We start from the raw sequence: 12,950 nt of genomic DNA, 5'->3' as shown, positions 1-12,950 counted from the left end.
GTTGACTCTTAGGAGAAGTTTTGGGGGATTGTTGCTGGCTATGGCTTGTTTATGGAGTTTTCTCGTCCTAGTTATGGCTAGGCATAGTTTTAAGGAATCATAGTTCCAGTGACTATTTATGGACTGAAATTAAGGAATTTTGATTTAGCTTGGTGATGCCAAGTACGGTTTTGAGAGACTTATTTTATGACCTAGGTTGTTAGGATTTTAATGTGTGTGCCACGTGGTGGACCTATTTTTCGAGGATTTAGTGATCAGTGATAGGGATTTTGATCCGATGTTTAATTCTGGTGTGGTTTTGTAGTTAATCTGTTTCAGGGAGATATGAGGGACTTTCGATGAAATGTCTTGTAGTGAGGTTCGTTTTGATTCCTGGTGGTGTTGATTTATCTGTTAGGCTTTGGATTCTTGATTGATGTTGTTAATATGAGTGTTTTCAAACATTGGAGTTGTTGGTTTTGTTGTATTGAGGATTGAAACCTTAAGCTAGAAGGTACCTATAACATAGTCGTTAGGGTTTTGAAAATGGCCGGGATGTCGATGTCTTTGGTCCATGTCTCAACTCTTACAGAATACCGAGTTACCAGATTGCTTTTGGTAATGATGATTCACGTATCGAGAGGTTTCATCGGTAGACCTAGTAGGGGCAGGTTATGAACTAGTGCCTTATATTGTCATACTACCGTACAAGTTGTGTGTTTTGGGCGGGTGCTAGTTGCCTTCGATACTACCTTACTGACGAGTAAGATTGGGCGGGTGCTAGGTACTTTCATTGCTACCACACATTTGAGTACGTCGTGGGCGAGTTCTGGTCGCTATTCATACTGCCACATTGTCTTTGTTTTGTACCCTGATTTGATACGCGATTATCTTAGAGTTCTTTTGGTGGTTGTTTTTTGATCGGTATGATGGTTCTTCAGGAGGAGTGCTTACGGTTGTTGCTTCCGTTTCTTTATCTGACCTTGGGTTCTGTATGTGACCTTTGACTTGTCATGTGGCCATGTGGTCACTTTTCTTTTGAGGGGTTGTCCTGTCGTAAGCATGTGGGTGCGAATGACATTGGTTTGTGCGTTGTTTTTAATTTTGGGATTGCTTTCATAGCATGTTGTGTGGGATACTCAGAGATATACTCCGTAGTTGTCTTGGTTTCGCCTTTTGTTTGTTGGGCTTGGATTTCGGGGACGAAATCCCTTTAAGGTGGGAAGGTTGTAATGACCCGGTCATTTTCTTCCTTTCATTTTTCCTCAAATTTTGCGAATAAATTTTTTCTGTTGCCTTTTCTATTCTGTGTTTGGTTTTTCATCACTTAGTGTCATCTCGAGTGCTCAGAAATGGTTTCTGAGACTCTTTCCTTTGGATTGACAACTTCCTTTAAGGACCGAGTCATTTCCAAATTTTTCATTTTTCGATACTATTCACTTTTCGTCCTTTTCCCTATTTTGTCTTTTTCTCGTTTGTCACTTTTTGGCACAACCTCACTTTTCGTGCTCGGAGTTGGTTTTTGACTTCACGTATCTTCATTCTAAGTGGTTTCCATGAAATACGTATCTTTACTTTTGCAGTAAAGTACTTTGGTTGCTCCCGGTGTCCATAGGGACATGGATGCATAGTTTTTCAGAATCTTTTTATTTTCTTGGAGTGTTTTTCGTAAATATCTTTTGAAGATATTTTATTTCAGGGGTTTTTAAGAAAATATTTTTGGAATATATTTTCACTCTGTGTCATTAGTGCAGTTTTTACTTTTTGAAGGGGCCATTGTGCAATTAATGAAAGTTATTAAAAAAAAGGATCGTTTTGAGCCTGGATCCTCGTATGGGATTCATTTTCACTTTTTTTCGAGTCGTATACTCTTAGAATTGTCTTCTGGTCGTTTTTCCCCAGTTTCAGGATTTTTTGCCCCGACTGCCGCCGAACTTATTCGGGTATATCTCTCAGATCGGGACTCAGTTTTCAACGATGTTACTTCTGTTGTTCATATTTTCTCATTTTAGTTCTTTTTCATTCACGGAGTTTTGCCGTTTGAGTGCGTCTGCTCAAATTTCACTTTTCCGGACCCAGCGGGGCCCTTTAGGAGCACTTTTAGGGTTTTCCAGTAAATAGGGAGTTATAAAATTAAAAAGTGATCTTCCCCTCTCTTCATGCATGGCCAGAAGCTTCCATGGCAGCCCAAGGGGGCTGCCACCCTTCTTCTCTCAATTAAACCTTCTTCCCTTTGTTAAAAAGTCGTAGTATCTTCGTGTTTTATGCTTGTCTTGACTACGCGTATCTTTCCCCCTTATTAGAATCCATTTTTGGCCATTTTTTGAGTTCGGGTTTGAGGTCAAGTCTGGATATGTGTATGTTCTTGTAGTTTAATGTTCACCGTGTTGTCCCCGACATAACCTATGAGTATCGTCGAATTCGGAGCACTTTTCTTTCAGTGGGGATTTGAGATTTTCATCATAAATAGAGGTAAGGAGTGTTATAGTTTCATATTTTTGTTGTCTTGCATACTAATGATGCTTATACAACTTGTATGCACACTTTTGTTCATAATCTAGAATTTAATTTAATTATTTTCTTTGTGTAAGATTTAATTCTTATGATGATATTCAACTTAGAATTAAATTGTGGCATGCTAGAAATTTAGGTCTTGGTTGGTGGTTGATATATATAAAATTGGGATTATTTGAATAAGAATTGTAACTTTTATTTAATATTTATCTTTTGTGAAAGTTTAATTCACATAGTTGTATCAAGCATGAAATAAACTTGTAATGTGATGTTAAAGTAGGCCTTGGTAAGTTCTTGAACATATGTTAATTTGAGAGCATTTGGAGTTGTTTAAAAATCTAGAGGAAATTAATTAATTAGCTTAATTAATTTTACTTTATGTGTTTTAATCACTTAATTAGTTATTTGATGTTATATATGTAATGACCATGATATGTCATTCAACATATATAAATTTGAGGTTGTTTGGAATTAATTTGGAATCTAGAGAATTTAATTATTTTTATTTAATTAAATTCTATCTAATTGCTCCATGGATTTAATTTTGTTTTAGAAGTTCTTTCTATGTTTAAATCATGGACTTAGACTTGTTGTATATTCACTTGGTTACATTTTGATCATTGAAATACATAGTTGTTATATTTATATTCATGAGAATATGTTTTCCTTATTGAATATATCATTGTCTTGTGTAATGAGCTGCACTTTTTGTATGTGACATCTTTCATGTCATAGTAGTTATGGACTTAGAACATGTATTGTATGTGTTTCCAATTTTGGTTGTGCATGGTAGATAGTTGATTATCTTATATATACATGTTGATATACACGTTGTTGCACAACTAGTTGATTTTGGAAACTTGAGGATGTTGTTGTTAGACTAAAGCCAGGACATGGTTCTAGTACAGGGGATTGTCACTCTACAAGTCTAGTGCGCACATAGGGAGGTTACCCGTGGGCTAATAACCTAAAGTAACTATAGTGTTGGTCTGATCCGGCGTGACGTCCAAGTATCCACCTAGTTTGATTTCGCATTTCATTTCAAGTTGATAACTAGATGATATCGTAACTTGTTGTTCCTTATTTGATTTTCCATTTTCCAATGTTGGTTAAATTGCATCGATATTGTGACTTGTGTTTTATTGTTCTAATGTAGCTTAGGATAATTCCTTAAACTCATTTGGAACATAGATGCTAGGTGGCATGACCCACTTTACTTGTTTTCGTATCTTAGATTGCAAATTGATACTGTTGAGAACCTATATCTTGTCGCGTTGTATAGTATGATTCTATATGGTTAAATTGCATGAATGATGTGATTTATGCTAGAAATGATCTAAGGTAGCTTAGGATGCTCCCTGAGTCTCGTTTTAACATAGACGTTAGATGGCATGAACCCCTTGACATGTTTTACCTTAAGGTGATAATTTTGTAAAATGCTAGGTCGATGCATGATCATTTCCTACGAGTAGCTTTATGTTACTCATCCTGAAGCTACTGAGGATTTGTTTCAGGTATGAAGGCTTGGTTCATGATACTCATCATTCCTTGGATGACTTGTAACTTTTAAGTTTCCATTTCCACTACAACAGATCTGGCTTTTTCCAGCGCTCAAAATTACCAGCGCTTTTTCAAAAGCGCTAGTAAAGCCTGTGTCGGTTAGGCTTTACCAGTGCTTTTGAAGAAGCGCTGGCATAGGGTATTTACTAGCGCTTTTTCAAAAAGTGCTGGTACAGGGGTTATTTTAATTTCTTTTTCATTATTTTTTTTCCCCCTATGCCAGCACTTCTTCAAAAAGCGCTGGTACTGGGGTCATTTTATTTTTTTTTTAATTATTTTTTTCCCCTATGCCAGCGCTTTTTGAATAAGCGCTGGTACTGGGGTCATTTTAATTTTTTTTTATTATTTTATTTTCCCCTATGCCAGTGCTTTTTGTTCAAAAAACACTGGTACAGGGGTCATTTTAATTTTTGTTTTATTATTTTATTTTCCCTTATGCCAACGCTTTTTCAAAAAGCGCTGGTACTGGGGTCATTTTATTTTATTTTTTATTTTTTATTTTTTTTCCCCCCCTATGCCAACGCTTTTTGAATAAGCGCTGGTAGAGCGGTCATTTTTTTTTTTTTTTTTTTGTTTACAGCTACTAAATGTCATCCAATATAACACAAATCAATATAAAAATACCATCCAAATTGTTCTTACATAATACAACCACAAGTTAACCTGCTACCAATATAAAAAATACCATCGAAATTGGCTACTAATTGATAAAGCTGGTAAATGTCAACCAAAAAGCCAAAATGTATACTAATACAACCACAAGTTAACCCGCCAATATGAAAATACCATCCAAATTGTCTAGATAAAGCTACTAAATGTCACACAAAAAGAATTAAGAATTTTTGACAAATGTAGTACAAGTTTTTCAAAAAGGACCCATCCAAGGGGAAGGAAATTCAAAAAGCACAACCACGACCCCATCTTCAGCTCCAAATTCAACTTCAACAAGTCTTCTTGCCAATTTGATTTGAATTACCCTACATTTTTTTATATATTCATTAAGCGCACATTGTAATAAATGAAAATTTAACATATATATAAGAGAAATTAAAAGTTCATAACCTTAATTGAATTGCCATCAAGACTAGAAAATGAATTTGGGGATACTCTAGGAGGAGCATTTAAAGAATCAGAACCCTTCAAAATAACAAAACAAAATACATGAAATCTTGGCATAAGTAAACATATATTTAGTAAAGAGTAAAATTAATAATAAATATACCTGTCCACTACAATTTTGTTGTTGCATCTGCATTAGCATAGCCAACTGTTGTTGTAAATTTTCCAACTTGTTGTCGTAGTTGGCTCTTAAATTTTCCAACTTGTTGTCATAATCGGCTTGCATTTTTGAAATCGTCTCCTGCAACTCTACACGTGCAGCACGTGCCTCCTCCTGAGATTTTTTGACATTATTAATCAGTTTAGCTTTACTAGGAGAGGGCCCCCAAACATCGCTTGGTGTAGGCCCGAAGCCAAGCATCCGCACACGACCAGTTCTCTTTTTTCCTCTCACAATGGAGAACAAATCATTGGAACTGCCAATAGGCTAGTCAGAGTAACTTTTTTGAAGTTCTCTTATGTTTTCCTGCCAAAAAAAATAATAACTTTGAACTACCATGACATACTGCTATGAAACATCCAGACAAATCTAATGAAATGATAGAACAGGAATGCAGAAACAGCTGAACAGAAAAGTAATTAGATAACAAATTAGAAATGACAAAAGCCAAGTGTTCTAAAACAACAGTGCATCACACAATATGAAAATATAGTTGTAACATCCCTTTGAACTTTCATACAATCTCTAAAGCTTCAAAATATGCTGCGATAGGATCCGTGTAACAACCCCTAAGAGAAACTTGTTTTTTTTTTTTTTCCTTTTTTTTTTGGGTGGGGGTTGGGGTTTTATTAGGTGACATTTTTAATCCTCAATTACTTGAACATTCATCTTTTCCGATGAAAATCAGGTGATTAAATGGCTTCCTTTAGAAGAAGGTTGTGTTTGGAAATTGGGATACCATGTTTGTAAAACTACAGCAATATTAGAGTAATGTACTGTATTTTTAACTTTTCCATTAGATGTAAATTTAGCTTTCAAAAAGTTTTTATTATCTACATTCTACCTAACTTTTGTTAATTACTCAATCTTGGACTTGTTTTAAAGGCTGCTTTCAATTAGATTGAGTACAGATCTAGCATTTGTCATAATTTGAACAAAATTGCTTCTTAAACTCAAATCCACATTTGAGTAATTTGAACTCTACCATTAAGGCTCCTCTAATGTCACCAAATCTGTTTTTTATTTTTTTATTTCCTTTTCTCCTTATAAATTATATAATTACAAATGTTCTTATCTATGTTTAAACAAATCACAGATCTTGTTTCTATATCCTATTAAGAAAAAGAAAAATGAGGCATCAAGTTTTGGATTATGTAGAAAACAAAGATACAATGCAGTGATGTTTCTAAAGAATTGTCAAGTTGGGTAACTGCTGACAAATTGTTCAGTGATCCGGAAAATAACTGTATTTCTTAGTCAGTTGTCTCAACAAAATTTTCAATGTAAAGCCAAAACTAATCCACCATATCCTCAAATTTTTTGACTGGAAATAGGTATTTTATTGAGAGACTACATAAGCGCCAATTATTTGAGCATGTAGTAGAATAATCTGAACATTCAGTTCTAGCTAAAGTCTGAACTCTACCACTTTATTTTATTTTCTCTATTTTAAAAATTCAGCTGCTAATTTTTCAGTTATGCTGCTCTATTGTTGCAATGGTATTGTTCTGGTTGTACCGTTTATAGCATATCATGGTATGCTCTATAAGTTTGAACACAGGTTGGGAAGTATTTTTTAAAACCCTAGATTCTAAATAAAGCACAAAAGAACTGAAATCCCAACAAGCTATGAATATGTAATGCTTAAATATACATGTGTATGTATAATATATATATATAGACCTAAGCTTTCATGACAAAAACAAAAGGATTTAAATGAAGTAAATAGAGAAAAGATGAATGTAGCTTCACAAACATCAACCCTTGGGAGTCAGAGAGTCAGAGGAAAAGCAACTGCTAACTTTTATGTATGGATTTTGTTTTAAATTTTTTTCTAAATCAACTAATCAGGCTCTGTAATTCTTGTTTTGCAAACTAAATCCTATTTGGTGAAATTTTTTATGATCTTTTTTATATAAATTTTTTTTTTACAATATAAAGTTACAAAATTTGCATTGCATTTTGAGGTAATCACCGCAATCTACTTTTTATTTCAGCAAAAAAAAAAAAAATTTAATTTCTATAACTTCTATTCTTGTTTTATTATTATTTTTTATTTTTTTTTTGTTGTCCATTCTATATGTCTACAAGAAAATTTGAATCTGGGCATGAAAAAAAAAAAAAAAAAAATGAATCTGAATTGGATTAGAAATCTACAGAGATTGAATTTGAAACAATTTTTATCAACATGCCAAGCTTTTTGAAGATGGAAATCTTTTTAGAATTGAAAAAAAAAATCACAAGAAGAACTTTGACAAGCAAAAGTAGTTAATTGGTCAAAAGAAGAGATAGTCCTTAATCAGTCAATTGTCTAAAGAAACATTATTAATTAACTAAAATTGAATTAAACAAAGTTTATTTTAATTGATATATTTTGATTTAGCCCACCCCATTGAAAAATCCTAAATCCGCCCTTAGCTCTAGCTTTTAGATGCTTCCATTTGTAAGTCTCTCTCTTGTTGATTACTCATTGCAGATTTGAGTTTCGAAGGAAGATGAACAGGGTGGAAATGGGTTTGGGGGAAAATCGGTGGGCACTTGGTTGAGGCAGTTCATCGACTTCACTCCAAAAAGAGTGTCAATATAATGTTTTGTTAATGTTTCTTCCTTATACTACATCGACATTTGGTCCATTTGGACCACTATAGGGTACTTTATAGATCATGAACAAGTGTTTAGTGGCCTTTACATAGTTTGTATATAATATTTGAAGTTGTCTACGTTCAAAAGACCATTGCCACAATATATGAGTAAGAAATTAACACAAACAACAAATAGCAAATACTTTTCCTCCACAACACAAATCAATCAACAAGAAGCCTCTACATACAATGATCCCATACTCCCATACTATTCAACAAATACAAGAAAGTAAATTGCCTCCACACGGGCCGATGATTTAAAAATTGGTCACTTCAAGGCACGTAACCCCTTAATACAGCGTAAAAAGTTTAAAAATTGGTCACTTCAAGGCACGTGACCCCCTTTTTGCAAAATGGAAGCGTGAAAACTTAAAATCATCTCCGAAGCAACAGCATCAATAGCTTTGCCATCCTTATTTACATGTGTGCGGATGAATAAATCTGCACGAGAAAGCTGAATACCTTCGTCTTCCTCAATCTATAAAAGAAACATAGACATTGTGATATATATTATTTACCACTAACATTTATAATCATTCAACGACATAAGAATTGAAATAATTTATATTTTCCATAAAAACTTCAACTAACCTCGGCAGAAACACGTGCAAAGCTTTTTATCCCTGTAGTATGCATCATTGTCTGCTTCCCACAACGTTCTTTATTTTTTTGCTGACCTCCTACAAAAAGTGAGAAAAAGTAAACATTCTTTGAGTAAAGAACATTCCACCTAAAATAATAACTGAAAGCAGGTAAACTATAAATTCAACTCATTGAATTCAAAAAACATTGTGATAGATGGAGGATTACCTTCGCCATAAGCGTACCCCAATGCCTAACCAAAAATTCCTAATGCTCCTTTTCAACATCAGGTGGTGGGTTTGCCAATCTTTCTTCATCGGTATCCTTAACCGAGTAGTATTCATTTTTTAATTCACACTTGTACCCCTCCATTTTTTTTCCGATGGAGGATAATGTCCACTGTTTTGACATGATTCCCACATCATATTTTCCCTGAAAATGTGATAATTGCTACATGTTAGTCCACTTTTTCCATAAAAATTATTTTAATGTTATTGAAGGGTTTTACCTTTACAATATTCCACATATCCTCCTTCAGCCGTTTAGGCATCTCCCACCAAGTTTTGTAGCACAAAGGAGCTAATTTACCCTTCCAGGCAAGTGTTCCCAAAAAATTAGTATATGTACCATTTCCAGGACCGATCGGCTATCCAAACTTATTAACCTTAAACAAAAATTAACAATTGTAGATGTTTAGTACAAAAATAAAGATAGAAATCCTTTTTTCTCCTTCATATTGAATATAGTCTAATTATGTAAACTATATAAGATGATCTATATATATATGTACCTTAAAGGTAATAAGGTTGTCGCGTTCATGACATTCTTGCATCGTGTCGGGCCCCGTCTCTTCTTCGGCGGTGGTTGTGATGATTTTAAAGTTGAAGCTTCGGTATTTTGTTCACTCACTTTTTCCACTTCACTAACCGTTCGTTTCATTGTCAGCTTATTATTTATCCTTCTTGGAAAAGCCTCCAAAAAAAGTGAGAATCAGTTAAGAGAATGCAATCAAATTGTTAAAAAAAGCGATCCAGGAAAAACCAATAAAAAGAAATAACAAATACCTCAAAACTTTAGGATATTTATGGTTGTCCAATGGAAATTATATAAAACCATTCTGTTTTGGTAAAATCGTTGATTGCACTTATACAATAATGTGCCAAGAATAGATTAAAACATATTAAACATATATAAGCACGCAAAAAAACTAAATCAGTTTTCATGGGAAGCGTACATGTGCATGCTACAAAATAATATATTAATGAACTAATGAAACTCATAAGGAATAATTTTAATATATAGTCAGTTTTGTGGGATTCCCTATTTGGGTCTTTAATATTGCTATCACTTTTGTCATGGAACACAATCCATCTGTTTGGACCATTGGCTGGGACATGAACCTTCTAGCTGCTGCCTATGCTGTAAGCATTCCCTATATATATATATATATATATATATATATATACACACGTATGAAATAGTAAACTATATAAAAAATTAACTTTTTAATGACCTACAAGGTATAGTGTCATCAAGCATTGCATACTATGTACAAGGTCTGGTCATGCAGAAAAGGGGGCCTGTCTTTATGACTGCTTTCAGCCCTCTGATGATGATCATAGTGGCAATCATGGGCTCTTTTATCCTGGCTGAAAAGATATATGTTGGAGGGTAAGTTTCTCTTTAATTAGCGGAATACTTAATTTTATCAACTGAGGAAGATAAATATATTTCCCCAGTTAAGCCTATAATGCAAAAAGCTTCCCACTATTTAATTTCCTATTTCATTCCTATAATTTTCAACAATAGATATGTATATATATATATAAATATATATTTAACTATCAGTGATTCTAAGGAGCGAATTATAATTAAACTTTCACTATCAATCTCAAAAGTGATTTTAATTGAATTTAATTTAACCCACAACTGATGTTCTCTACTTGCTGGTTCAGTGTTCTTTTTTCTTTTTCTTTTTTTATTAAAAATTATTTTTTTAGTAATATATGACTTTTAGAAGGTGACTATGTCTGATTATCAGAAAATTTGAAACAACATGTGTAGATAAATTAAAATTAGACCGTTTTGTGGTTTTGAATTATTTTTCTAAACCCAGTCAAACATCAATGCTAATATAAATATGAATATAGATATAAAAAGCAATCCTAACCAAAGCAACCAAACATCAAAATAGTCTTACAGAGAGAAACTAAAACAATCCTAACCAAAGTCTGTATTATAAAAAATCTTATGTACAGTAAAAGATCAACTATATATATATATATATACTAAGTACGAAAAATTCGTTTGGAAATAAAATAAAAAAAAAAATTCAAACCAAAAATTCATTTCATAAAAGAAAAAAAAACATTAAAAAAAGAAATTTGCTTATGGATTGGAACTTACTCAGAAATTGCTGAGAGATCGAGACAGATGAGAGACGAGACAGAGGAGAGACAGCCTGAAGAGAAGCCTAGGGCTTCAAATTTGTAATCTCAGATGAGAGAATGCCGAAAGAGAGACGAGTTAGTAAACATCAATCAAGGGCTTCAGCTGAGAAATGGAGATCGAGCAGTGAGAGATCGAGACAGGGTAGAGGAGTCTTGCAGCTGAGATGGAGATCAAGCAGTGAGAGATCAAGATAGAGCAGTGAGAGATCAAGATAGAGCAGTGAGAGATCGACATAGAGCGGGTTAGCAAACATCAATCAAGGGCTTCAGCTGAGAAATGGAGATCGAGCAGTAGAGATTGAGACAGAGTTATGACAAGAACAATGAAACTTTTGAAGTACCCACCGGAAGGTTGGGCCAAAACCTTAAACCTTCCACAAAGTTGCTTTAAAACAAGAAAAAGAAATAGAGAATATTGATGCTTCATTCATATTTTACACACACTAAAACCTTAGTGCTAAAAATGCAAATGCAATTAATCACGTATATGAGATGAACATTTTTTTCTTTCAAATTCAGCGAGAGAAGATCCTTTTGCTTTCATTTACCAAAAAAAAAAATGGTAAACATAAGATAGAAGATAGACCAAACAGAAAGGGGAAAACCTAACCAATTGATTTTTAGGTGAAGTTTAGACCCATTTGTAAACTAAAATCAGAAAAATTAATTGAAAATAAATTAATCAATAAAGTAATCTGAATCCAAGTACAAACAGAAATCTCATAACCCAGAAAACGAAAATCAAGAAAATGAAATCACAGACAATAGAAGACAGAGTCACAGAGTTACCTCAACGCACATATAAGCGCAGTGGCGGCAAAGAAACGTAATAAGGGTTGAAACTCCAGAGAGAGATGGTGATGAATCAAAAGGCAAAATATTTATTAGAGAGGGGAGTCTTGCAGGTGAGCTCGAGATAGACCAGAGCGAGAAGGTAGAGCAGAGAGGAGAGACGGATGAAGTAGCTAGGGCAAAATGAAATTGAAATGGGGAAAGTGGAATGTTGTAGTGTTAATGGACCAAAAAAAACGACGCAGTTTAGGCACTAAATATTCTATATATATAAATAAGCGGAGGAAAAAAAGTGGAGGGAAAAATTGGAGGGAAGGGGAAAAATTGGAGGGAATGGAGAGCCCTTTACCAGCGCTTTTATTTAAAGTGCGGGTACAATTACACTCATACCAGCGCTTTTTTTCAAAGTGATAGTACTGTAACACCTATACCAACGCTTTTTTACAAAGTGCTAGTACTGTAACACCTATACCAGCACTCTTACAAAAGCGCTGGTATTAGTTCACCTATACCAACGCTCTTCTAAAGAGCGTTGGTAAAAGTCTAATATGTTGTAGTGTTCATACAAATGTTAGCATGAAATGTCATTTTGTAGCCTTATATATTAAAACTTGTATCCTTAATTACAAATATATAATGTGTACCTAAGTACACTTTTTGGATACTTATTTTGTCTGTATGACATGAGGCCAAGGGCCATTAATTCTAAGGTTTATAAATATGTTTTTTTTTAAAAATTGAGATTTTTGTACTTGTACTATTCATCGACTTTTTTTTGAAAAATGTGTCGACCGATCCGAAACTTCCAGGGGCCTTGTGGGTGTATTTTAATATTGCATTTTCAATTTAGACAATTTAAAAACCTCTTGAAGCCCCATTTCTTTTCCTTTGGCAGCAACTCGGAAAGATTTTAAACTTCTTGACCTGATTTTCTTGGAGGTATTCTGGGCATTTTACAATGCATTTTCTTTATTTCCGTCCACTTTGTCGGATAGAAAACTTGATTTTTAGGGGACGGGGGGTTTCTTCTTCGTGTTTTTCCAGAAAAATTCATTTGATGGCCCATTTTTGCTCTCAGTCGTGGACAGATCCTGTAGCAGCTTTTTGACCCTCTTGACCGCTTCTGATCTAGGGGCAATTTGGGTATTTCTC

The 12,950-nt window shown here is 34.0% G+C and overlaps 1 long non-coding RNA gene across 8 annotated transcripts; it reads right to left on the bottom strand.

Annotated features, from left to right (window-relative positions):
* Nucleotides 1-4,603: 4,603 nt before the first annotated feature.
* On the bottom strand, nt 4,604-12,018 carry LOC132303214 (uncharacterized). Of its 8 annotated transcripts, XR_009481126.1 has the most exons (7): nt 9,347-11,787; nt 9,065-9,220; nt 8,785-8,988; nt 8,566-8,654; nt 5,276-5,638; nt 5,116-5,190; nt 4,604-5,030 (listed from the first exon to the last, which is right to left on the bottom strand). It is a non-coding gene; the product is annotated as an uncharacterized LOC132303214 (long non-coding RNA). The 8 variants fall into 8 exon arrangements; XR_009481131.1 differs by lacking the exon at nt 5,116-5,190; XR_009481125.1 differs by lacking the exons at nt 4,604-5,030; nt 5,116-5,190; nt 5,276-5,638 and adding exons at nt 8,091-8,452; nt 11,796-12,018 and having other exon boundaries at nt 9,347-11,165.
* Nucleotides 12,019-12,950: the final 932 nt, after the last annotated feature.

This window comes from Cornus florida, unplaced genomic scaffold (assembly GCF_030987335.1).
Source record: "Cornus florida cultivar Cherokee Brave unplaced genomic scaffold, ASM3098733v1 CherokeeBrave_3.0.0_Hap2_Chr04, whole genome shotgun sequence".
Taxonomy (NCBI): Eukaryota; Viridiplantae; Streptophyta; class Magnoliopsida; order Cornales; family Cornaceae; genus Cornus; species Cornus florida.
Note: the sequence above shows the minus strand (reverse complement) of the source record. Positions and strands in the feature narration are given on the sequence as shown.